At 42.6% G+C, this 23,848-nt stretch overlaps 1 protein-coding gene across 2 annotated transcripts in view; it reads left to right on the top strand.

The window, feature by feature from the left end:
* Window positions 1–2,994: 2,994 nt before the first annotated feature.
* KCNJ16 (potassium inwardly rectifying channel subfamily J member 16) overlaps window positions 2,995–23,848 on the top strand; it is a 44,946-nt gene continuing 24,092 nt past the window's right edge. The window contains exon 1 of one of the 2 annotated variants that reach the window (XM_081180919.1): window positions 2,995–3,067. The gene's annotated coding sequence lies outside the window, so the exon portion shown is untranslated. Of the gene's footprint in view, window positions 3,068–18,285; window positions 18,353–23,848 lie in introns of those variants that run through there. The other variant, XM_081180920.1, reaches the window with a different exon arrangement.

Raw genomic sequence — 23,848 nt, 5'->3', positions numbered from 1 at the left:
CCTCCAACTGCCTCCAGACACTCACACAGGACCTTCACCGCCTTCACTGGTTCTGATTTGAAAGAGAGGTAGAGCTGGGTATCATCTGCATATTGATGGACACCCAGTCCAAACCCCCTGATGATCTCTCCTAGCGGCTTCATATAGATGTTAAAAAGCATGGGGGAGAGGACGGAACCCTGAAGCACCCCACAAGTGAGCCCCCACCACCACTTTCTGAACACGGCCCAGGAGGAAGGAGCGAAACCACTGTATAACAGTGCCCCCAGCTCCCAGCCCCTCTAGACGGTCCAGAAGGATGTTATGGTCAATTGTATCAAAGGCCACTGAGAGATCCAGCAGAACTAGGAAACAACTCTCACCTTTGTCCCTAGCTCGCCGGAGATCATCAACCAGCGCGACCAAGGCAGTTTCAGTCCCATGATGAGGCCTGAATCCCGATTGGAAGGGATCCAAATGGTCTGCATCCTCCAGGCGTGCCTGGAGTTGTTCAGCAACCACGCGCTCAATCACCTTGCCCAAGTAAGAATTATTCTTTACATATTTTAGAGAGAATTCAAAATACTTTATTAGAAATTGCAAAAGAAAATTCTGAGAAAGCCTAAATCTCCCATAGAAAAATCTAGCTGTTTTAAAGAAGTAAACTAAAATGTGAAGTAGGTTTACTTACTTCTCTTTGTACAACCAGAAGAGATATGGGCTTAGGGTACACTTGGCAAATAGACTACCAAGCTATGCTTCAGCACACAAATCAATTATTTTGCAATTCTTTTTTTAAAAAAAATATTTAATCATTTTTTCGATACAAACAACAACCGCAAAAGAAACTACCAAAAACCATAATAACAATAACACAATTTTCAAATCAAAACCTTTATTACGGTCCAGAGACCCAACAAATCGTTACAAAGCAATACATAATTCATACAGCCTACAATAACACAATATGACAATTCAGATTTAAATACACTGGTATACCTATGACTGCACCCTTTTAACAATATTTTCCCACCTCTCTCTCCTCCCCACACTTCCCACCACTATCTGAGGTACCACTGTATCTCCCTCAATCTATTCCAGGTGTGTGGCCTGTCAGTTGAATCTTAACTTCAACTCTGGGGATATCAAAGCATCCTCCATTGCACCTGAGTGGAGCTTAGGGAATCCCACAAGCTCAGGGGGTGCATGAAAGGCTGTGTGGCACACAGTGCTCTCAAACCCAACAAAGCTGAAATGACAGGAGGCTCAGAGACTGCGATTTCATCATCATCAATTTATTTGTATGCCGCCTTTCCATAGTTGAAACTGTGCTCAAGGTGGCTTACAACATGACAGGATTTACATAATTACAAACATAACAGAAGTCATAAACAAGAAATAAAACACTTCAAAAAATACACAGCCTAATGGAAACAATTTCCTCATAAATCATAAGATCTAAAACTAAAGAGACAACAATAATATCAATAACAGCAACAGCTCTCTCAACCCCCATCAACAACCCTCCAGCCCAAGAATCTGTTTTCAACAGCCTCAGCTTTTGTAGCTGGAGTCAGTCAGCACTCCACTCTCCCAGGCCAGATGGGAAAGGGCCAGTAAGGCAGGGTGCAGGTCTTCCAGGGCTCACAGCCAAGATGGTCTCATTTAGAACAACACAGATAAAAATTAAAAACAATTTAAAAGCAGCAGCCACAGTTCTTGTGAAGCCTCCCAAGCCCCGCCCCAAGCCAGGTGGAAAGAGGCAAGGGCAGGGTCCTTTCATGGTGTGTTGAAGTAAACGAAGCTGAACAGAACCATTTGTTTGTTTGATTATTATCATAACGTTTTAAAGTCATCACAAAATTACCAGTCATTAAAAACAGATCAGCTAATGACAAATATAATACACATTCTAATAGGGCTATCATAGGCATAATCATAGGCATTTTTTATAATTTATGTTTTGGATTTTGGTGGGAGGGCAGTGCCTTGAAGCTACGCTGATTTGTCAGCTCTTTACTTTAATCAACCAATGATGAAATCCATTCCACCACCATCCTTCCCTTCACTGTAAGGTCCCAGGGTAGACAAGAGAAAGAGCATGAATGGGGGGTTGTGTGCTATGTGCAATTTGGAGCAAAGAAGTAACTAGGAGGTCAAGAGAGGGTTGGGGAAAATGTGATGCACACCAAGAGTTTTGCCATGTCAGGAAACATATACAGTAATAACAAGAACCTACAAAAGCAATGGGGATGCAGGTGGTGCTGTGGTCTAAACCACTGAGCCTAGGGCTTGCCGATCGGAAGGTCAGCGGTTCGAATCCCCGTGACTGGGTGATTAGGGGTACTCTCATTTTGACTCAAGGAAATCACCATTTTATAGTTCAAATCGGGGAAAATAAATACAATTAATGGACAAAAGTACAAAGGTTCACAAAATGTTTAGCGGTATGCATACCCCTGCGTACCCCCCAGAAAAAAAGCACTGGAGGTATGTATGGAGTGTCTGAAGGTTATTGTGTTCCCCCTTCTGGAGCCGCCCTGGCACTGATTAACTGTTCCATTTAATGCACCACCCACCTCCTTAATAGTAGCTTAACCCCTTCCTTTTGCCTGCTCTGGAAATTTCCACTCCAACTTAGGGCAAACAGAGGAAAGAAAGAGGATCAAAAAGAGAGCTCTTTTGCGATGACTATTCCCTTTAGTAACTTTTCAATAGGTAACACCAAACCAGGTATTTGTATTATGAATGGTGCTTGGATTTTTGTTTTTCTTGACCCAGGAAATCTTTCTCTTTTTCACGGTTGTTGAAATCCTAGCTTGAATGTGTGCCAGTGAATATTTCAGCACACTTTTTTTTAATGGGGTGGGCATGGCGGCAAGCAAACGGGCTGCCTGTCACCTGATTCTCAAGATGCCAGGAGCGACCTAAGCAGATTCCTGGAGCTAGATTACAGCTGCAAATTGGGGTAAATGTTTAACTGGGGACTTTGGAGGCTGTGGCTTTGGAGATGTCTGATCCTTAACGCAACCCTTGTTTTCTTTTACAGTTTCGTGATTGCAGGCGTGGAGGGAGCAAAGGGACAATGGTAAGTGGCTTCATATTTGATATCGTGGTTCCTGTTACATCTATAAATTTGACGCTGATACCAGTGTTTTCCTGAGTGGCATTCTCTACAAAGAAACAGCAGAACATCAAAACTGTGCCAATATTCTCCCAGGGAAAAGAAGGCAATGTTTTAGAGCAGAGAAAAGGGCAAGCACCTTGACTGACATGAAAAGGTTTTGGAGGGTGTTGTTGATTTGATTTACTTGGCATCTGTGGTGATTTGTCTCTTGGACCAAGTTGGTTGAAAGCTCTGAAGTTAAGCTCTTGCCATTAGGAGGATCTCTCTCACCTGCAAATCGACTTTGCTCTCACAAGGAAGTTGTTGTAATCGTGGACATTTTATGGTGGGAACGCATACTGAGGAAACATGCCTCTTAAATACGTAGGATTGATTCTGAAGGAATGTGTTTCCTCTATGCACAGATACTCTTGGAGTAAATCAGTTGAGAACTGCTTGAATATGAAATCCACATGGGTTTTTGAAAGGTTCATAATCAGGAACAAGCAGGAAATCTAATCTAATGCAATGAAAGCAATCATAGAGAATGTGATGTGATGTTAAAACAAGGGCTTCATGTGAGCGAGATCCTAATGGCAATGATAACATTTTCCATATGTGTTCCTCTGTAGGTATTTTTCCATGGGGAAAAATGTTCCATTGCAATGGGCGCCTAATGTTTTCTTTCTTTCTTTCTTTCTTTCTTTCTTTCTTTCTTTCTTTCTTTCTTTCTTTCTTTCTTAGGGGTGGACAGGACAGTTAACAAACTCACACAGGGAAGCCTCAGAGCAGAAACTCTCCTCGAGAAATATTTGTGGAGAGTTAGTGGAGACCCCTATTCCTCAGAGTTACAATTCTTATTTCTCCATTCCTCTTCCCAGAGAAGTCTGAGAACTGTAACTCTGTGAGAGGAATAAGGGCCTCCTCATGACATTTAGCACCATTAACAAGCTATAGTTCCAGGGATACTTAACAGGGAGGAGCAATGACTCTTTAAAGTGGCATGATACTACTTTAAATCTGTAGTGCAGATGAGGCCTAATTCTAGTTTTGCCTGCCTTCTCCTGCCTTCTATGAATGGCTGGCCAGAGATCTTTTGTCACCTGAGCAAGGCCAGTCCTACCATGAGGCAAAGTGATGCAGCTTCCTCAGGCGGCAAATTCTGAGGCATGGACAATGACTAGAAAGGTGTGCCATGTGGCCTGCTCTGCAGCCCCTAGGCTAGACTGCTGCCATAGCATTGCTGGTGTACCAGTGAATTGACCTGAGGTGACCCATCTTGGGTGGCCACAGGGAGCAGGAGATCACAGTCTGGCTTCAGCGTCGGTGGCTTCCAACTTGGCTTTGGGTCAGCCAAAACCAGCCAAAACCACAGCCAAAACCAAAGCTAGGGAGAGCAGTAACAGTGCCTCCTGGAATGTCCAATTTTCACATATGCTCTCAGTGAAAAGGGGGAGTTCCTACAAAGCAGATGCATTGCTACTGGTCTCGTTCCAACCTGGATCTGTGTTGGGAGCCATTAGTGGGACATCTTGCCTCAGGCACAGGGCCAGCTCAATATATTTTGGCACCTGACGCACCCACAAAATGGCATCCTCTCTCCACCAGAGAAGAAGGGGTGAGTGAAGATCTACCTCAGGAACAAGGGGGTGGGGAGTAAAGCTCTACACTGGAATCTGATGCCTCTGTGGATCATGCTGCCTGAGGTGGTCTCCTCACCTTTCCTCATAGGTGGACCATCCCTGCTGCTGGTGGTGTGGTGGTTGGGGCTTCTGGGTGACAGAGGAAAGGGTTTTGGACAGGTCTGAGCCTCAGCACCTCTCTTCTTAAACATGCATTTCAAACTTGAATTGCTCTGTAGGTCAGAAGGGGGGAAAAACTGAACAAAAAGCTATCTGCCCATTTAAAGCAATGTCTTCAACAGTTGTTGTTAAGTTTGAAAAGCCCATTAGGTTTCAGGATCTTCACTCCCATTTGTTCCCTCCTGGGTAATTACTGTTGGTGTGGGAAAATAAGAAAAGTTCTTTGTAGGTCATCACTTGGCAGCTAAGGAGGTCAAGCACAACTCCAAGCTAACATGGTAATCAGCATGATTTTGGGCAAAGTGGGGCAAAAACGCCTTTCTCCTCATGCATTCTTTCTGTTGTGAGCGTGAGCAACACAGAAGATGAGTTCTACTGATAAGAACTTGCCTGCTGTGACAATGACGGCTGAAGCTTTATGCCAAGGATGGATTTGGATAAATCTGCTATGAATTCACAAATAAAACCCACAGGGGTAATTTTGAAAGTAATTTTTCCTTCAAAATTAAAGTAACTGTTAACAGCGAGCTTTTCTCCAGCTCTTTAGAACTCTTAAAAGTCAATTAATATAGCTCAACCATCAATCTGCATTCTAGGTGAGTTGTTGGATAAATTAAATGTGACTTAAGTTAAAGATGGTATCATACTCCTATCATTCATTAGTGCCTTAGATGGTTTCCTATTCTACTCTTTTAGCACTCCACTGTTAGCACTCCACTTTCTATGAAAAGATACAGGGCAGCAGTGAAAATCATTTCTCTTCTACCTACTTTTCTGAAAGAAAATATTCATTTAAAGCCAATTCTGTGCATGCTTAGAGCTACTATACAGTGTGACTCTGTCCTGGGCGTGGGGAGGACACCATTCTCTGCAGTGCTTCAGGTTGCAAAATGTCTTAGAGCAGTCCTGCTTTGAAGCTAGAGACTTTTAGGTAGGCTTGACCTTCTAAGTCCTTTTTGTTTCTTCATGGGCAATCTCTTTCCTGGGCCACCACAGTCTCACTTCATTCACATTTTCCACTGCAGACAGGGCAAGCTTATAGAAATCTCTGCAGAAGCAGATTGCACTGGTTTCAGTGGTGCTTACTTCCAGAAAATGGGTTTGGGCCAACTTAACATTTTCTGCTGTTGACCTTTCCTCTTTTCCCTATCCGTGATCTGGGATTCACATTCGGCAGAATGAGGTGCTAATTGAGTGGTGAAATAAGAGTGCTGAGGTGATAAAATTGGCTGGATCAGTTCAGGTACTGGTTGGGGGGGGGGCAGGAATCACATTTTAACATTCTTCATTTTTTTAAAGGGAAAAAAATAAACTAGTGCAGCAAAAGAACAAACTGGGATAGGACATTTCTCTCTGATTGGTTGGCCTCTTCCTCTCCCATCTTGCAGCAAGCCTAATCGTGGGAAAGCAATAAAAACAACTTTCTCCATCTGTACTCCAGTCCATTCTCTCATCTCAGGAGTCTGCATAGACTAGACTGGTTTCAGCTCCCAAGTGCTCTGAGCAGAGATTGGGTCACATTTGTGATCTCCGCTGGGTGAAAGTTCACACTTTGGATGCGAACAGAAATGTTTAAAAGTAGTTTCAACTGCCCCATCCTTTTCATCAATATGCACCATAGACCACATTTCTGAACCCAGTTAGGTGGAACCCACTGAATTCAGTGGGTCTTACTTTTGAGGAAGTGTCTCTAGGGCTGTTGAGATCCATAGCAACATCACTTCCAAGAGGCATCTAGGCAAAAGTGCTTTGACCAGCTGTTAACCCAAAGTCTATAAAAACCAGTGATTGTCAATAAAAAGTAGCCTCTGGAGCACTTCTTAATAGATGAGCCGTAGGCAGAACAGTCCATGCCAAAAGAGTGGGATTTCACACTTGCTTGTCTGCCTGGGGGTATATTTAGCAATTTGAATGCTCGTGATTTGATGAACAGTTGCTGCCTCATGGAACAGATGGCTTGCGAAATGATCTCTAGGAAGGCTATATAAGGTCAAACACCAAACGTCCTTTCTCACATTTAATAGCACCGACATGAATGCTGAGTTTGGAAAATGGTGCTTGTAAGGCTGAGGTGCCAAAACTTTCTCAGCTTTGGAAACAATGTAGTCCTGCTCTGGCATTTTATTTTCAATAGCCTGTTGCCATGTTTTTATCACGCTGTGGTAAGTAGGCTGGATCTGGCATGTGGGTAGGAGATTACCAGTTGACCAGACCTGATCTGGGCTGCCATTTGTATATAGAAGCCTCTTTTAGGGGGTGAATTCTCTTCTCTGGGCTTGGATGTGGGAGTCTGCCACATGTCTTCATTCTGTGGTGAAGAACAACTCCCCACCATGTGTTCTGGTGAACATGAGAAAACGAAACCATCTTGATATTATTTTTCAAGTTTTAAACTCTTTCTTGCCCTCTTCAAATGAAGCTTTCCTGACAAGATGCTCAACTTAAAATAGTCATCTTGATGTAGTCACAAGCAATCTTTCCCCTAGAGGAAATAATCATTCTTGATCAAAAATGTCATTTTTTGAGGGAGGGGGAAAAGAAGAAGGCTCCATCACATAATTTATGAACAGAATCATCTGACACTTGATAGTAACAGAGAATTCTAACTTCTAGTGAAATTACTGGCTGCCAGCAAAAGATAATTCTTATGCAACCATTCCAGCAAAAGAAAAAAGAGAGGGGGGTGCAGGGAGAAAAATGAAATGAAATATTTGGCGTGTTATCTATTAGTCTATTGTACTTACTTGCTTTCTTTCAAAGTAATTGTGCAATAATGATAGTTCAGTAGATGTCATGCGTTGGTGTTTATTCGTTATGCAAATTAAAATTAAAGTCAACTGAAAAATGGTTCTAAATTGTTGCGATTCTTGTCAATAGACTTGGTCTTCAGGGCTTTGAAATCCTGAATCACAGCTTACGTTCTGGAAATGGGGCTCCCGCAGGACTTGACATGAAATCATAGAATTGTAAAGTTGGAAGGGACCCTGAGGACCATCTAGTCTAACCCCCTGCCATGTAACTGTCCCATACAGGGATTAAACCAATGACCTTGGCATTATTAACACCACGCTGCAACCAACTGAGCTATCCATGCACTGAAGTTCCTTAAAATGAATGGAGATTATGCAGCTGCAACTTTTGTTGGGGTCATCCCTTTAACTGGTGGAAAAATATTGTTAAGGTTGCCAGGATTTTATGATTACTTTGCTTTTTTATACTTTATAATTTATAGAGGCACCCACAATGCATGATCCAAATCAGCCTTGTTAAGGGGTCGAGAGATTGAGATACAACAGCTGGCTGTGCTGTGGACAGTCAAAGGGATTTTTAAGGGATTTACTCATTATCATAGAAATCACATACTGACTTGTCTTTCTCATTTAGTCTGATAGAGGAGGGCTCTATTCCTTGCTGCTGCTCTTTCCCTCGGGCAAAAATGCCATTATCATAGCTGTGCCAGTTTCGCTCCTGTTGCTGTGGCAGAGCTGATCGGAATATTTTGCAGCAAAAGAAGCTTCTGCTGAAAGCGTTCGCGCTCGTTAAAATAAACAAACGCTGACAGTGTACTTGACATACACAATGCAGAATTCTTTGCAGTCATCCTCAATAAGCTGCTTTTAATCCAGATATATTCTAGATATATTCTAGATCTTCAACCCACAAGAGTGGGTGTGGTTATCCTCCTCTTGATGAGGTTTCCATGCCTTCTCCATGCCCTCCAACACAATAAAGAAGTAGTGGTTGTGGTTTTGGTTTTGGTGTACACCCCCACCCACAGCAACACTGGGCAGGTATGACTACACCCCCTAAAGCTGGGGCCACCTCCATCTGTTATCAGTGAAGTCAATATGGGCTACTGAGTGGCCACTTCTGGAGAACCACAGCCAATTGCAGTCACGAACGACTCTGGGGTTGTGGTGATCATCTCACTTTGCTGGCCGAGGGAGCCGGCATACAGCTTCCAGGTCATGTGGCCAGCATGACTAAGCCGCTTCTGGTGAACCAGAGCAGCACATGGAAACGCAGTTTACCTTCCCACTGAAGCAGTACCTATTTATTTACTTGCACTTTGATGTGCTTGCGAACTGCTAGGTTGGCAGGAGCTGGGACCGAGCAACGGGAGCTCACCCCGTTGCGGGGATTCAAACCGCCGACCTTCTGAACGGCAAACCCTAGGCTCAGTGGTTTAGACCACAGTGCCACCTGCGCTGTAGTGTTGTGGATAGTATCAGGCTAGGGCTGTAAGGGCTGAGGTTCAAATCCTTACATTGTCGTGAAGTTCATTGAGTGATCTTCAGCCAGTCATTATCTCTAGGTCTAATCAACCTCATAGGGCTGTTGTGAAAATACAAATGCCACACCTGCTTTGGCCCTCAGCCACAGGGTTGTCGATATTTCATTAAGTTCCCTAAAGTTTGGACAAAATACCCTATCAGCAAAGCCTCTGTTGAAAAGCACGGCCATCTTCTTAGCAGCCTCTTTCTCACCACAGATCAACTTATGCTTCCACAAATAGAAAGCAGATATACATCACACACATACAATTGCAGAGCAATGCAAATAAGTGAACATGGCTAGTTAACTTAGTGGAAAATTTCCTTTTGATACCAGATACTGCAAATAGGGCAACCGATTGTTAAAACAGATCCCCTGCAACATCTGTCAGTGAAGCTTGTCAAACACATTTCACTCAGAGCTTGAAACAAGGCAATGGAAAACGGGAAGATTAAACACAGATTAGACCAACCTGCTTTGTGCAATTTAGTCTCCTTGATTGCATATGTTTACCTTACCATAACAATCACATCAGTTTAATAAAGCTCATTCATATGAACATAATTTATATTTTGAGCCGGGTGATGCTCATATTAATATTTTTAGTTAGGCCATGCTTTTCATTGGAAAACTCCTTCCTAGCTATTCTCATTTCTTCTTATCTCTGGCGTTTAATTTCAATAAGTAAGAAATCACTATCCACCCATCTGGTCTATACTGAAGCTGAGTATATACTGATGGAAAAGTGGCTCCCCATTCATGTTAATGAATAACATTTATACAATGTGGATTAGATCTGAAGACTAGAATGGCCATATTAATATAGAGGTGCTGCTACTGAAAAGAAAGATATCTTAGCTTCAAGATACCTAGTGGCTTTGATAGCTTGAAGTATTTTTCACCAGTTGCGACTGGTGTGCCAATTGAAATCCTTCAAAGACATTAAATTGCCAGGCCACTGTTATCTGTGCCCTGGGAGCTTCTGGTTTAGATTATTTCAGTGCGTGTTGTATATAGGACTGTCTTTGAAAACTGTTTGGAAATGTTAGAATATGTCAGCACAATAATTAACTGGGCCCAAGTGTTTGGCGCATGTCTAGTTTTGGAACAGCTACCTCATCTGCCAGTCCATTTCTGGACAAAATTAAGAACACTGGACTTTTTTTAACCTAAGCAGGTTGGAAGCAGGATACCTTAACATCTGCTTCTTCCCACGTGAATTTGCTCAGTTACTGAGATCAACCTCAGAGGCCCTGCTTGGTGTCCCTACTTCCTACCAGCCCCTCCATCTGGAGTAAGGCAGAGAGGGGACCTTTTCATTTGTGGTTCATAGGAATTTAGGCCTTTGGTCTATCTATCTCAGTATTGTCTACAGTGACTAGCAGGATTCCACACATGGAGTCTCTCCTAGGATCTCCTGTATGCAGGGCAGATTCTCTGCCCATGAGCTATGGTTTCACACAGGCATCTGATTGGACATTCTGATAAAAAGGATGCTATATGGGCCTTTGGTTTGATCCAGAATACTTTTATTGTATTATGATCACCTATGGCCCTCTCCCTGAAGGAGTGTCTCCACCCCCATCGTTCAGCCCAGACACTGAGGTCCAGCTCCAAGGGCCTTATGGCTGCTCCCTCACTACGAGAACTGAGGTTACAGGGAACCAGGCAGAGGGCCTTCTTGGTAGTGGCACCTGCCCTGTGGAATGACCTCCTATAAGACGTCAAGGAAATAAACAACTATCTGACTTTTAGAAGACATCTGAAGGCAGCCCTGTTTAGGTAAGTTTTTAATGACTGATGTTTGATTGTGTTTTTAATATTCTGTTGGAAGCCACCCACAGCGGCTGGGGAGGCCTGGCCAGATGGGCGGGGTATAAGTAACAAATTATTATTATTATTATTATTATTATTATTATTATTATTATTATTATTATTCAGTCTTTCAAGGTTCGATCATTTTTGTCCCCAGTAAGGACACTGTCCATATTTCTTCTTTTGGGTATCAGGTGAAAACATTTTAATTTGCTCGGGGTTTCTTGAGTTTTTTTCCCTTTTTGTCTTTTAGCTATTTAGGCTAAAAGGATTGCTGAGGATGAAACAATGTTTTTAGATTCACTGTTGCTCATCAGCTTCTCAGCATGTGATAAGCTTTCATTCTCCAACTGTGAAGGCCTCTCTTTTCCAGGCTCTAAAGAGATCTGCACATAATAATGTATGTATCGATGTTGTGTTTATCGTGGCTTGCTTGCTATTATGGTGCTGAAAGGATAGCGCCTACTCCTAAAATCTGTCAGGGTATAGATTGGGAGTAGCTAAACATCCTGCTTATTTGTTGATAGAACTAAATGGAGCCTGTGTTATAGCTCCAGAGGAGTGAATGTTACTTTATACATTCTTATGCCAATGTGTTTTTTTTTGGGGGGGGCATCTGAGGACATAGCCTTGCCTAATATGTTGCAATATTTGGTTAGAGAATGCTGCTTCACCTATATGAGAGCAAAAGTTCCCAGAAGTTTCTTGGTAAAGCATGTATGCATTATTTAAAATTCAATGAAACAAAGGTGCAGTTGTTTCAAAAACAAAATTGATTCGAAAGGCCAATGCATTTGTTAAGAAAAATAATAATGTACAGTGGTACCTCTGGTTAAGAACTTAATTCGTTCTGGAGGTCCATTCTTAACCTGAAACTCTTCTTAACTTGAGGTACCACTTTAGCTAATGGGGCATCCTGCTGCCGCCACGCCGCCATACGATTTCTGTTCTCATCCTGAAGCAAAGTTCTTAACCCGAGGTACTATTTCTGGGTTAGCGGAGTCTGTAACCTGAAGCATCTGTAACCTGAGGTACCACTGTGATGCAAACTTCTTGGGCCTGCACCACTTTAGAATGAGGAAGAAGGATTTGCTCCTGCAAATCAAAAATACCCTTCTTCCTTTTTTGCTAGCTTATCATGGGCAAGCTTTTGCACACTGTTTTAACATTCAGCATTTTAACATGCAGTTTCAGTAATATCAGAATTAATTCTGTCACCTGCGTGTCATCATTCAAATTAGCACTGCCATTGTATAGTTAGTGTGGGGACCCTGTGGCCCTCCAGATGTTGTGGTATCCCTGACCATTGGCCACGAGGGCTGGGGCTGATTGGTGATGGAGTCCAACAAGTCTCCCACTTCTGAACTGAAGTACCGTTCATTCCCAAAGTACAGCACTACTAAGATCTGTTGACTTTTTGGTGGCTGGATTGGGCCTTATTATTTTACTGGGAAATTAAGCTAAAAAAAGCTCACCGCCAACAGAATGTAAACGACAAAGTGGTCATGCAAATAAGTCTGTAAAGAAACTCAAATTGACACACAGTTTAAAAATAACGCGTGTAAAAATAGGAACACAAGCAATATGAAAGGTTAGGATCTAATTAATTTATACAAAGACCTCAGTAGTGTCTAGATATATTGGTGTTGTTTGTGCTAATCTTTTTCCAAAGCTGTTGAACAGAAATAGCCTATTATGCAACTCAATGGAAAGCCGTTCCATCTCATTGAACATGTAAAATGTTCCATCCTTCACCCCTTCTTGGTTTTTTTAGCTGTTGACACTGTTTACCTGAGACTATGCTACATCTTTATCCCTTTGTGGCTGCATCTACCAAGCCTTTGACCACAGAACTGAATTGATAATATTTGTGCATTAATACAGTTATCCTTTCCCAGGTGTTAATCTTTGCTAGAGGCTGTAGGCCAATAAATGATTTGGACAAAATGAATGCCAACGCCTACACTTGGCACAAATAGAAAGCAAATTGACATTAGATTTTAGGTGTTAAATGTCAATAGCATTTCAACCCTTCACAATCCACAGTGTGTACACACCAAGTTTCGACTGACTGATAATAAAATTGTGCAGATAGAAAAGGCAATCAAATCCATTGTTTACAAGGCTGCTACAACAGAATGATGAATTGGAGATGTGAGCTGGGAGTTTTATTTAATGAGATCAGTGAGTCCTTGGATATGGAGAGAAAACCAAACGCCGTGGGATGTGTGTGGCCACATGACGCTGTTATCCTTGAATGGCGCACTTGACTCCTGAGCTAAAGTAGCAGTGATTTTTTCATGCATGTTGTAGCTTAAGGAGAGGTGGACAAAGAGACCAATTCAACAAATGGGACTTACTCATAGTTATCTGCTGAACTTGAATTCTACCCTGCCTGAAAATAATAGCCGAGGTGGAAAACAACAACAGGAAACCCACAAAATATCATAAAATGACAATATAGTACAGAATAAAAATAGTTAAAAGGAGACTGGCGAAACATCAATCAAACCAACCAACTAAAATCGATTTTGACATAAGCTTAAGGGCAAAAGGCCTGACCTTTTCTTAAAAAAAGTATTAGACAGCAAATAATTAGAAATGGACCTTCTTTGGGCACAAAGTTCTAGAGCCTGCAAATAGCTGTTGAGAAGGTTGGAGAATGAGCTCAGATGCATATGGAATCACAGACAAGGCAGGAGTTGTCAGTAATAACCATCATCTGTTCATCATTTAAAGGTCACCTGGTTAGTTGTTGTTGTTGTTGTTGTTGTTGTTGTTGTTGTTGTTGTTGTTAACCTCTGGTATCAAAAGGAGGCCAATTATACCTATAGCTCTTTTACCAATCCAGGTTTTCTTTCTTCCTTGAGAAAAGGGAACACAGTTTGAATGAAAGACAAACAAATGGCAGTGCCTTTTCCTTCCCTTCGGAAGGAAAATGACAGGAAGTTATTTGGATCAAGGGAAGAAACAGTTTGTTTCCCTCTGTCTTGAGACCTTTCTTAAGTTGTGCATGTGGGGTTTGTTTTGTTTTGTTTTGGTTACCTGTTACACTGAGAGAGAAAAATAAAACGAAGCCAAGTTAAAATTTGTTATATATTACAGCCACCCCCAGATTCTCACAGTCCTCTCTTCTCAAGTGAAACCTTGGATTAAAATGGCCATCGTAAGGATTTTTAAAATAGGTATTAAATAAGCCTGCCTGACTCATCATAGGTGTATGGAGTGGACACACGGGCATGCAAAATTGCTTATTTTGGAAGACATTTTAAGGCTTAGCCAAATTTTTCAGAGCAATGACGAATACAGGGGATTCCCCGCCCCCCATTCATTTAAACTTTGAAACAATAAATTTGAAATGACCGGTGGCAACAACTTTGTAACGAATGCCACTGTTCCAAACCTATAATCAACTGGACATGTTATCCCCTTTCACATCTGAACAACAGGTTCTGAGTGAACATGAACCTGATAGTCTCTGCCTGTCTTAGGAGTGGTTTTTATCACCTGATCATGCCTGAAGCCTAGACATTCAAGAATCCATCTCTGACAACCTTATTCACTTGCTGCTGAAGCCGGCAGAGAGCACTTCTGCTAATAGTATTCAGTTCTTCTGCTTGTCTAAGCCAAAGGTCTTTCAAACATTAGCCCCATCTTCTGGCGCCGACACTTTCAGAGGCATACACCCTGTGCAAGGCAGCTTGTGAAAATTAAAACCACAATGAAATGTATCAATAAAGTACAGGCAGGCAGGACAGATCAAAATAGTCATCAGTGCAGACCCTTACCTAAAGCAGTTCAGCAAAAGTCTGCTGGTGTAGGAAAGTCTCCACCAGCTGACAAAAAATGGTGAAAGGGTTGTGGGAGCAGCAGAGGACAACGTGTTCCACAATCTTGGTCTTTCCCCCCACAAGGCAAATAAATTAAAAACAAGGGGGGGGGGCAGACAAGCCTTCAAGTATTGTGCAATCACAGTAAGTGGACTTACCTACACATTCCTTGTGGGCGGAAGCCTACAAAAAACTAACAAGTACCAACCAGTTGGAACTGTAGAGAACTGGGTTTGAATCCTTGTTCCTATTGTAGGAGGAGAGAAGACGTTATGCCTGAGAATGTATAGTCAGTGGTGCTGAAGTTGTTACTTGACATGGGTTTGTTTCTGTTAAGACGGTTATATTATTCACTGTTACATTGTTATGCCTGCTGTTTTACAGACCTTTAACTGTGAATTTTACTACTTAAGTTAACTCAGCGAGGCTGCTCACAGTTTCAATGCATTTTTCATAAATATTTTTTAATATGTTTGGGGGGTTTGGTTGTTTACTTTAAAAATTGAATTAACTTTTATTGTCTGAAGTACTGTTGTGTAATATATTTGCATTGCTCCTGCTTGTTAGGTTTTCATATGTTATACAGTGGTACCTCAGGTTACAAACACCTCGGGTTACAAACACTTCCGGTTACAGACTCCGCTAACCCGGAAGTAGTACCTCGGGTTAAGAACTTTACCTCAGGATGAGAACAGAAATTGTGTGGCGGTGGCAGCGGGAGGCCCCATTAGCTAAAGTGGTACTTCAGGTTAAGAACAGTTTTAGGTTAAAAATGGATCTCCAGAACGAATTAAGTTCGTAACCAAAGGTATCAGTGTGTGTGTGTGTGTGTGTGTGTGTGTGTGTGTGTGTGTGTGTGTGAATGAAGATATTTTAGTTTCATTGTGGATCTGAAAGCAGAGAGGTGACAAGGGATGGATTTCTATCTTTCTTAAAGAAGTCCTCAGGAAAATGTACACACACATTTGTTGACATTTCCAATATACAGTGGTACCTCTGGTTGCGAACGGGATCCGTTCTGGAGGCCCGTTCGCAACATGAAAAGAGTGCAACCCACAGTGGCACATCTGCACATGCGCGGGTTGCGACTCATCGCTTCTGCACATGCGCACGATGTCATTTTGTGCATCTGTGCATGTGCGAGCACCAAAACCCAGAAGTAACCCTTTCCAGTACTTCCAAGTCACCATGGGACGTAACCTGAAAGAACGTAACATGAAGCAAACGTAACATGAGGTATGACTGTATACATTTCATAATTTTGCCCTCCAAGTCATGGAAGGCTGCAAACATCGCACAGGTGAAGTGCCAAAGGGGGCAGGACTTTTTCCCCAAGTGAGTAAACAAAATGTGTGGGAAAGTTTATTATGTGGATTTACATGACACGTGTCTCTGACATGGCTTTTTAATGTGAGCCTGAGTGGAGCTGGCTAAGGGAAGAAAGGGAGGAAGCTGCCTGGAGGCTCATTCTACTGTGCCAGGATACAACATATGAAAAAAGAAGAGAGGGCAAGCAGCTGTTTTCTGGCCACTGAGGGGGAATACAAACTTCAGAGACCCGTCTCCTCTTCCTTCCCATCTTCTATCCCTCTGCACTTTCTCCCTGCAGCTTGAGTTTGCTCCAACATTTTCAGAATCTAGTCCAGTTGCTGTCACTCAATGAACCTCTCTTGCATGCCTTAAGAATCCTGCATTACCTGAGATTATAGGGACAAAATGTTCCATTTGGTGGGTTTACGGCATCCATGAAAAGGTGTGCAAACAGTTTACTCTGGTTTCACGAGGAGGGCTGAGGACGATGGAAGGATGAAAAGCTGTGAGCGGATCTGAACCGCGACAGACGAATAGTTCAGATTCGTGGTTGTCTTGCCAGCACACCCGTAGAGAACCATACTGTGGTGAATAGATTCTATTTATTCAAAATAGAATAGAATAGGAAAGTTGCAAGCAATAGATCAGCCCAATTAACCGAATAAAAAGAGAGCACAGGCAGTGAAGTTTCCTAAGGCAAGAGGGATCAGCTCTCTCCCAACTTCTGGGCACATTTACAAGCTCATCCTGTGGCTCTGCAACAAAGGACTGGGAAGAATCCGTCCTCCTTGCCACACAACCCTTGGGTATGTGAACTTGACTAGAGCCCTGTGGCCCCACCAGGTCAGTGCTCACCCCAGAGGAGCACATGCCAGACCTCCCTCCATTTTGTACCCCTAACCTTTGGTTATAACAATGTCAAATGGCTGCTGCTTGACATGGCTAGAGGCTCTATGGGGAGGTGATTCATTTCCACTACAACTGGGAGATCCTCCAAGTGCCCCCATTTTCTGGGTACTGTCCCGGATTTACAGAAGCCATCTTGGTTTCTGATTTGATCCTGGACTGTCCCGCTTTTCCTTAAGAAGTCCCTATTTTCGTCGGAGAAATGTTGGAGGGTATAGTGTTATGTGATCCCTGAAACAAGGAAATAAATAACTATACAGTGGTACCTCTGGTTGTGAATGGGATCCATTCCGGATGCCCATTCGCAACATGAGCAGAATGCAATCTGCGTCTGCGCGTGTGCGGGTCGCGATTTGCTACTTCTGCGCATGCGTGTGACATCATTTTGCCCATCTGCGCAAGCGGCAAAACCTGGAAGTAACCCTTTCTGGTACTTCCGGGTCACCGTGGGACGCAACCTGAAAATGTGTAACCTGAAGCAAACATAACATGAGGTATGACTGTACAACCTTTAGAAGACATCTGAAGGCAGCTCTGTCTAGAGAAGTTTTTTAATGTTTAATTATGTTTTTAGATATGTTGGAAGCCACCCAGAGTGGCTTGGGCAACCTAGTCAGATGGGCGGGGGTATTCTTATTCTTATTATTGAATAGAATGTCCCTCTATTCATCAGAGAAAAGTTGGAAGGTTAATATATTATTATTCCATGTGCTATAGACACTGGCAGCAGAGCACGGTGGGGGCGGGGGAGGACTGACTTCTGGGCTCTGGCTTATGCAAAGTGCCTCTAAACAGTAATCTGACCTTTTTCATGATATAGTTTCCTTGTTCTGAAACTTGCGTCACCAGCTTTCCTTCTTGTTTTTATGTAGCAGCATTTCACTTAAGCAAGTGGGTGATGTATCTTCTTCCTTTCAGCTACCTGAACTGCAGCAATGAATAAAACTGAGTCTGCGCTCCAATGGAGTTGCACGTTTTTAAGGTGGCCTAGGTCTCTCTATCATTTTCCTTGCTCCGGAGGTTGTTGTTATTATTTCCATTGTGTGGAAGGGAAACTTAGGCTAACTGCTTCAAGGCTATCACTCATCAGGTATCTGAACCCAGCTGTAGGGTTCACCTGCTGACCACACTGGTGCTCTTCAAGTCTACTCCTTGAACAGATCATTTTTACACGAATACTTTCAGAGTGTTTCCAGGCATGTGATGTTTGTTTAACAATATGAAAGAGGGAGGGATTGTACCTACTAGCAAAATACAAGGGGGAAAAATCAGTTTGTTTGTCATGCCAGAGACCAGGGCTATGAATTCCCATATGCGTGCTGCAGCAGGTAACATTCAGTTTCTCTTCTTACAAGTAATTATTTTATTGTTTCTGTAAATACAGTGAATGTGGCATTAAAGCTGTTTGAATTTGTGTCACAGTGTTAAATACTTACCCTTTCCAAATGAAACGTTTCTCGGGAATCTGGAAAGGCTGTACTTTCTCTATATTTCCTGAAGACATTTACACAGCGTGCCATTAGAAAGAGGAAGCTTAAAAGATGTAAACAGCCTAGGCTGTGATTTTTGCAAAATGAATCAATGTAATTTGCAAATAGATAAATAGGATAGGCATTCATGAATGGCAAATGCAAAAGAGGCAGCCATTTTAGTCTGGGTGTTTTTTTTTAAAAAAAAGTTAATGTGGCACTTTAAAGATGAACACATTTATTGTGGCATTTAGTTATTGCATCAGACCTATGCTACAGAAACATATGCACCTTATATTGTTGAGAAATTGAGTTTTCCTTTTCAGGTTGTAGGGTGAATTGGCTGTTGTGTGAACAAACAGTTTAAATTAGATTAGTAAAAAATAGCACTGAGCGCTTAGTTTGTATCCAGTGCTGTTTAACTTTTCTCAGCTGTTGAGCAGAAGTACAACATATACACACCTCTCAGAAAGTATATTTTGAATGCTTACCGGTTTTAGATATAGTTGTGAACTATCGGACACGCAAAACCTGCTTGCTGCTGTAGCTACTGGTGTCGTGGGGTCTGACAGGCCACCCTCTGTTGCTGGGCGGGTTAGTATGGATGACCATCTGCAGTGATTGGGCAGTTGGGTTACTGGGCAAATTTTGGTGTTGCCATTTAGGAGGACGGGCCAAAGGTTATAAAATCAAGTCACGCAGCACTGACTGGGCTCTTTTGCTGTGTGCATCGGATCACCCGCCCACCCTCCCTAATCTAGGGCTATTGCGTTGACCTTGCTATGCCTGTCATGGGGTCGTCTGCTTTTGGGGCAGGCGCCTTGTAGGAATTCTGTCCATTTGGCTGATTGGCTGGTGCCATTTGGTTTTTGCCTACTGCGTAGCAAATCATCACAACTTGTAAGGTTGTGGTTAGGCATTGGTTAAAAAATTGGTTGGTGGAGGAGGAAGGATTGGCGGTGCCTGCCCCTCCAATGCTGCTACGGAAAGGGAATTCCATTAAGGAATCCAGGGGCTTGCCATTCTTTTGTCCATACCCCTGAATGGGGCTTAGGGCTGTGCAAGCCTCCGGGAACATGCAGGGGGGGGGATGAGGGTCTGGTGCCCGGCTCCATGCTCTCCCCAATATTGTTTTCCCTTACTGGCTTTCGCTGGAATTCGGAAATCAGTTCTGTCCCTGGGCATGGGGACAGATAGTCACAACCAATGCCTAAGCAACCACTCACATTTATGTTTTTTAATAAAGTTGTGGCCAAAATTATGCCAAAAACCTTAAACAAAAATTATGTGTGAATTGTGAATTTTTTAGGGGTGGCTTGGGGGACCTCGACACGCAAATTGTGGAGAGTATTTCCACCTGTTTTGCACAATGCTGTGCATGGGTTTAAACACTCTTTATTCAACATCTTCCTCTCTTCTTGACTTTTCTCATGTCATGTTCTAAATGTCCTTGTTTGTCTGGTGACCAACACAGTAATTTCTTGTGAATATTCATAAAGTGTATACAAGTCAATAGAAAGAGAGGCATTTATTAGTTGTAAATTCTAGAACGGTAGCTCTTTTAGCCAAATGAAAAAACAACAACAGACAAACAAAAATGGGCCTGTGGCAAATTGATTGTGGCGTTTAAGCAATTGCATCAGGCCTACATGATAGAAATAAATACACATAAAATTTTACAGTGCTCTTATTTTGTCCCACTGTGAATTTTGACATCAGAAAAGCAACACTAGGACCTCTACTAGGCTGGCCTGTACTGGTTGTTTGATTATATTTTTATTTCAAACATCTGATGGTTTCTCTAGTTGCTACAAGGCACCATGCATTAAATCATCTTGACTTTCATGGTGCCTATAATGGAGAAACTATTCAGTTCCTTTCACACCTGGGCTTCATTCTGCTGCTTTTTGCTCTCGATGAAAACTAGACTGATTTTTCTGCAGTTTCATGAATCTCAACTAGTTCTTTTCAAAGCCAAGCTTTCTGATTGGCTATCCATTTATTCCATGATAAGTTGTTTCACAGATCAAAGTATGAAAACAGTATTCTGCCTGTTTGTTTTAGACTTTAGGTTAATGTGAGAGGGTCCTCCATATTTTTTTTGTGTTAGAGGAAAGGGTACGAGGCAGCTGTTCTCTATTCATTCCTCCACTCCAGACAGTTCATGAATAAATGTTCTTTTCAATGCAATATTTGGACTGTCTCTCATTTTATTTATGTGGGAGCAAAAGGGTGGCGCAGTTTCCATAGCAATAATCCAAAATGGAATTGGAACCTTTTGAGCAACTTGTGGAATGCGGTTGTACAGGTGTTGCAACAGCTCTAAGTATTTTAATTACTATGAAAAATAGCAGTGCCAGAGCAGCTGCCGGTGATTTATAGAGTCTCTCCTGATGGGACAATGCTATTTCTGTAAGGGTGGCAATTCTTAATGGGACGCAAAGTGTTTGGTAAAATAATTTATAATGAATGACTGCTTTTGGACTTGGATTTAAGTCAAGCCAGAATACCTAATAGCTGGAGTTATGGATGAGGACAATGGACTCCAACCAATGTTTATGAAAGCTGAATTGTAAGGTCCAGTACTACAGAGTGGCAAAAACAGCCCCACAGCTTGCCCTAAATGGGGACTTTGGGGACTGAGCCTCTGCATTATAGCCAATTGCAGGTGGGATATAGTCAGACCTCTCTGGCATGCAAGACCCCCTCAAACATCAATAGCAGACCATAGCATATCACTAGAGTACATAATGTGCCATGGCCTGAACCCTTTGTACTGAGAGATGATTAATCTTTACATGGGAGGGGGAGGAACCTGTGGCCCTTCATATTTTGCTCAACTACAACTCCCTACTACAACTTATGCTGGCCGAGGTTATACACCAAACCTTAGTTTTGCAGTACAGTACATCCAGGTCAGGTCAAAGCAAAGGACAAATAATAAAGTTAAATTAACTAACATCTTATTAGGTTTTGAATAAGCCATTGGTCTAATCATCAAAGAAAGATACTTTCAACTTGTAACAAGTCTCATTGAGACAATTAAGCCTTTTTGCCTTCTTTTACAGCTGGCTTATTGGTTTTTCCATGTCTCTAGAGCATGCATCCCCTGCCCACCCCTTTTGTGGGCAATACAGCTCCATCCTTGCCCAGGAATCTTTGCTCTTTCCTTTGACTCATTCTGCCATTAAGAAAAAGTACCAGTGAGCTAGACAATGGCCATTTTTTTTCTTTTTTATTGAATGGGAAGTGTACTTGGAAGTTAGTGAAGAATTCATAAACAGTTCAGGGTGTGTGATTGGAAGAATGCCCTCCTAATAGATTTTGATGGGTAAGAACAAAGAGATCCGAGTTCCTGGTTTGAAAAACACCCAACGTTTCAGCGGCTGTCATTGGGACATAATGGGTCATAATAACGTCAACCTGTTGCTCACTTGTTGACACTTGTGCTGATGCACTTTGCAGGTTGGCTTGCAAAGAAGCATAGAGATGCCTGTTCCCTTAAGGAATGTTTGCTAACAATGAGTTGCAAGATAACTTCATCCATTTAGTATTTGTTGGAAGCAAAGATCCCCCCTTTTCTGCTTTCCTCAGGATGCTTTGTGACGTCACCGCCTGCAGCTTGTTTTTCACTTCTTATAACATTGCTGGCCCTTTTCCAAATTGTTTTCTCTTATCTGTGCTTCCTGCACAGAGTGCAAACTCCAATAAACACGACAGTTGTCTTCTGAAGCAGAGAGATTCAAGTGCTGCAAGAGCTCCTTGTGTTCTCTACTTAGTCCTTCCATGGCGATAGACCACTTGATACTCTTGACGTACTCCGTTTCTGAAGAACGTAGCCTTTTCAAATCTGCCAGTGGCATCTGATCCAGGTTGCCAAACAAAACCTACAAGCCATGTTTCAATATGGTTTCTATAAAACTAAATAAAATATTCAGTCATTCTAGAGGTGATCCTTCACTTTGAGGACATAGAAAGGGGAGCTATGCCTTCTCACTGTTATTATGTAAATTCAGCAGTCAATTTCTCCCACCTAAAGGTAAAGGGCCCCCTGATTGTTAGGTCCAGTCACCGACGACTCTGGGGTTGCGGCGCTCATCTCACTTTATTGGCCGAGGTAGCCGGTGTACAGCTTCTGGGTCATGTGGCCAGCATGACTAAGCTGCTTCTGGCAAAGCAGAGCAGTGCATGGAAGCATCGTTTACCTTCCCGCCAGAGCGGTACCTATTTCTCTACTTGCACTTTGACGGGCTTTCGAACTGCTAGGTGGGCAGGAGCAGGGACCAAGCAACGGGAGCTCACCCCGTTGCGGGTATTCGAATCGCTGACCTTCTGGTTGGCAAGCCCTAGGCTCTGTGGTTTAACCCAAAGCGCCACCCACATCCCCTTTTCCTACCTAGTGAGATCTTAATTAACGATATAAGTATATATGTAGGTAAGACTCCCGAACGTTTCTGATGAAGTCTTTGCATCAGCACTAGCTAGGACTGCACATTTAAGCATGAGACAGAAGCAGCAAAGAGACTAAGTTCATAATGTGGGGTGGCACTGATTACTTTCATGAACTGAGCCACAGACAGCTTCCGTTTATTGCCTACATGTGATCAATTGTAGTAGAAATGAGGCTGGGAACATCAAGGACTTCTGGGGCCAGGATATAGGGGCCCTTCAAACTAAGTAATCCCAGTGTGCCCTGTTAACTTAAAATAAGAGAGGTTTTTCATCACACTATTGTGACCTATCATAGAATTGTAGAGTTGGAGGGTCATCTGTTCCAGGAATCTCAACTCAAGCATCCATGACAGATGCCCAGCCAACCTCTGCTTAGAAACCTCCAGGGCAGGAGAGCCCACAACCTCCCGGGGGAGGCCGTTCCACTGTCGAACAGCTCTCCCTGTCAGAAAGTTATTCCTGAACCTCCTTGAGTTCTCCATTCCGAGTAAGAGCAATGGTAGGTCCTTGGGGGAGTAGGCCCTTTGCTGGTTTTGGGGTCCCAGCAAATTCTTAATCTCTGCTACCAGGAGCATCATAGCCTAGAGAAGACAAGGTTTGGAGCCAAAGATCACCCCTGCACTCAGGGGCAGCCAGGGGAAGATCCTGTGGAAGCTGGCTACATGTATGAAAAGCTTCAATATTTACGGTATTTATTTTTACTTCGCTGTTGAATACCTGAGTTAGGCTGCTGAACTGGACACCTGACTATGTGTGGAATGACCATTTTATGACTAAGCGTCTAGTCCATTCAAACTGGGTGAATGACATGATAATCTTGATAGGACATTGGATGTGTTGGATTGTTGTAGGCCCAGTCTTTCTTAAAAAAACACGAAACAAAACAGGAAGACCATTTCAAGA

This window comes from Podarcis bocagei (genome assembly GCF_964188305.1).
Source record: "Podarcis bocagei genome assembly, chromosome: 2".
Classification (NCBI taxonomy): Eukaryota; Metazoa; Chordata; class Lepidosauria; order Squamata; family Lacertidae; genus Podarcis; species Podarcis bocagei.
The sequence above is the reverse complement of the archived record's forward strand: the minus strand, read 5'-3'. Positions and strand labels throughout refer to the sequence as shown.